The following is a 531-nucleotide window of genomic DNA, read 5'->3' on the forward strand; positions in this document are numbered from 1 at the left end:
GCGACTCCTGGGCGTTAAGCCAGGCCCAGGGCCAGCCTTTCCCAAGTCAGCCACTCCCCACGCATGGCTGCCTCGACCTCGGCTTCGGGTCCGCTTCTCTCGGCGCCACACACAAACTCGGACACGCACAACCGCAGCCCCCAGCCGGCATCTAAGCTCCAAGCCCGCTCCCAGTCCATCTGCCGGTAGGCGCTGGAGCCCGCAACGCGGACCGCGCCGCCGAGGCTTCTGGGAATTGTAGTTCGGACCCCCCCCCCCAGCCCACATGCATTTCCGGGGTTCGGGCCAAAAAGGCAAGCCATTGTGCTCCCCCCCGACAAAACCCCCCCTCCCCCGGGAAAGGAGGCTCCCCAAGTTGCAGCTAAACCTCGGGCCCATTCCGGAGGTTCCCCCCCGAAGGGCTTTTGAAAAACCCAGAGAGGGCGGGGAGACAGAAATAAAGGGTCCACCCGGAGGCCCGCCTTTGGCAAGAATCGGGGAAACGTTTTTGGTTTTCCCGAAGCCCCCCCCGGACACCCTGAAGCTTGGGAA

This window comes from Myotis lucifugus, unplaced genomic scaffold (assembly GCF_000147115.1).
Source record: "Myotis lucifugus unplaced genomic scaffold, Myoluc2.0 scaffold_1799, whole genome shotgun sequence".
NCBI classification, from domain to species: Eukaryota; Metazoa; Chordata; class Mammalia; order Chiroptera; family Vespertilionidae; genus Myotis; species Myotis lucifugus.